Source organism: Rutidosis leptorrhynchoides, chromosome 6 (assembly GCF_046630445.1).
Source record: "Rutidosis leptorrhynchoides isolate AG116_Rl617_1_P2 chromosome 6, CSIRO_AGI_Rlap_v1, whole genome shotgun sequence".
Classification (NCBI taxonomy): domain Eukaryota; kingdom Viridiplantae; phylum Streptophyta; class Magnoliopsida; order Asterales; family Asteraceae; genus Rutidosis; species Rutidosis leptorrhynchoides.
Window position 1 is genome coordinate 162166031 of NC_092338.1, and position 2619 is coordinate 162168649.

Sequence of the window (2619 nt, forward strand, 5' to 3'; positions counted from 1 at the left end):
AAAGCGTTTGTTGGAACAGGTTTCTTGTCGGCTACTGAAAAATGTTCGTAAGGGCTAGTCACCCTCGTGGCGAATACTAGTAACACGTGAAGAGTCTCTCTCTCCATTGAGAAATTATATAAAAAGGTTTCCGTATACGGAAGTACGAGCGAAAAGATAGGAGTGAAATGAGAACTTAGAATAGGATGAGTTCACATTTTGAGGTAGCCATATCGCGCATCTAGTGGCCAAATGTTGAGACTTGGTGGGAAACGAGATAGTACACGTAGTTGTATAGCTCGGGGTTGAGTAGTAGTTGGCCGTATAACAGAAGCACAAGGACGTTAAGTCAAAGAAGAAAGGGGTATCCTTGGATTGTGTGTTATCTTTGGTCTCAGTAATATCAGACGGTAATAGTGAAATAGCAGAGCTATGTATCGTGGTACGCGATGACGAGAAGATTGATCGGATCCATAAATAAGTATTCAAATTCTCCGTGTAAAATAACGAATTTCAGCTTCCTTGATTTCGAGTCGAGAGGGGTTGCCTTTCAGGCGTTCACGTAGAAGTATTTCTATATTTGAGTTCCATTTTGTGCCACACGAATTTATCTAGTAAGGTTGGTGTGAAAAATCACGTTCAAAGTCCGGACACGGAAAATGTTTAATTTTTTTTTTTTCCTTAGTACTTTAACGAGGTTAGAGGACGAGCGATACGGGAAAAATCGGAAATTAATCTTTGGTAATAATCGCGAGATCCAAAATTTTACGAATACAAGTCGGAGTCGTGAGGGTTTCTCCAAAATTAATTAATTAATAAATTTTTTTTTTTTTTTTTTTTTTGCGAGATCTACTGTAATACCTTGACCACTAACAATATGGTTTAGAATTTGGACTTCGTTTAACCAAAAATTCTCACTTGGAGAATTCGGCATAGAGTTGCTCTTTTCTCAAGAGTTCGAGCGTAAGACGGAGACGTTGTTCGTTTTTCCTTTCCGCTTGAATAGCTTAAAATTTTAAGTACGGTAACGGATTTGTCTAGATAAGTTTGCATACGCGGTTCCGGAGGTCTATGAATACGGGCGGAGCCTTAGATAAACTGAACGGCACTAAAAGAAATTTATAACTATCGTAGCGAGTTCGGAAAGCGGTTTAGGAGACATCTTCTACCTTAACCCTCAATTGATGATAACCAGAATGAAGGTCGATTTTAGAATATACGCGAGATCCGTGTAACGGTTCAAGAGGTTGTTGATACGGGGAAGAGGATATCGGTTCTTAAACGGAAATTATTTAGTTCACTAAAATCACATATATGTGGGGAAAACATTCCCTTCCTAACGTATAGGTTTTGGGCTCCCTAGTTCTGTAGATGTCAAATCAAAGTTCAAATTACCTACCCAATAAGTTTGACGTACACTCTCCGATAAATTTGTCGGTACGCAATAGTTTTCCGTTGGTCACTTGAATGGCCTAAGTAATATCTAGGGGGTGGTGGAGTGCAAATAGTAGGCTCCAAAGCCTTGGATACAAAACATTTATCGACATCCGAATCGAATAAACATGAAGTATAGGAGTTGTTAAGAAGAAACGTACCCGTGACTAGTTCATGTCATCTCGAGCATCCTCGGTGCTAATGTTGGAAGTTCGGCCGCGTGTGTTGGGGTTGGCTTTCTTCGTTGGACATGCATTCCTAAAATGACCCGGTTGGCCACATTCGAAACAAACACCTGGCTTTTGTGTGTTGGGTCCCTTTTGACTGACGGGGGCGGTACTTCCACAATATTTGGCAATATGACCACTTCCCTGGCACCGGTGGCAAATTAGCTTGCCACATTCACCAAAGTGATGCTTGTGGCATTTGTTGCAAAAAGGTCGAGTTCCAGCATAACTTTTCTTGCCGACGGAGGTGAAAAGTTCCTTGGCAAAGTTGTTGCTGTTGTAGTTGCTGGATTGAGAGGCTTCCCATTTTCTTTTGTTGTTACCCGGTTGGTCCTCGGCCGTTGGTGCCGGTGCTTCAATTTCATCCACCGTTTCTATAGATTGGCGAGCCATCGTTAAAGCCTCTTGTAGGTTGGCGGGTTTGGATGACATTACCCTGTGTTGAATGCTCTTCGGAAGGCCATCCATGTAAAGTTCAACTCTTAGGGACTCGAGAGTCATGAGGTTTGGACACATTAAGACTAGTTCAGCAAACCGTTGATTATAAGCTTCGAGGTCATTCCGGACCGTTTGTAAATTTCTTAGCCCCTGTTTGAGCCTTCGAGTTTCGTCGTGCGGAAAGTATTCGGTGATCATTCTTTCTCTTAATTCGGTCCAAGAGAGTGCGTGGGCTTCATCGATACCCACCGATTGTACATACGTGTTCCACCATGAGAAAGCAATACCGGTGAGAGTGAGGGTGGAAAACTTGACCTTATCTTGGTCTCGACAACCGCTTATGTTAAAAACGGCTTCCGTTTGTTCAAACCATCTGGTGAGAGCAACCGGTCCCTCGGTTCCATCGAAAGTGGGAGGTTTGCACCCCATGAAGTTCTTGTAGGAGCACCCCTCGTTTGAATTACCAGCTCCATGATTATTGTTGTTGGAAAAGTGATCGGCCACGGCCGCACCCACGGCGGTGGTTATCATTCGATGAAGA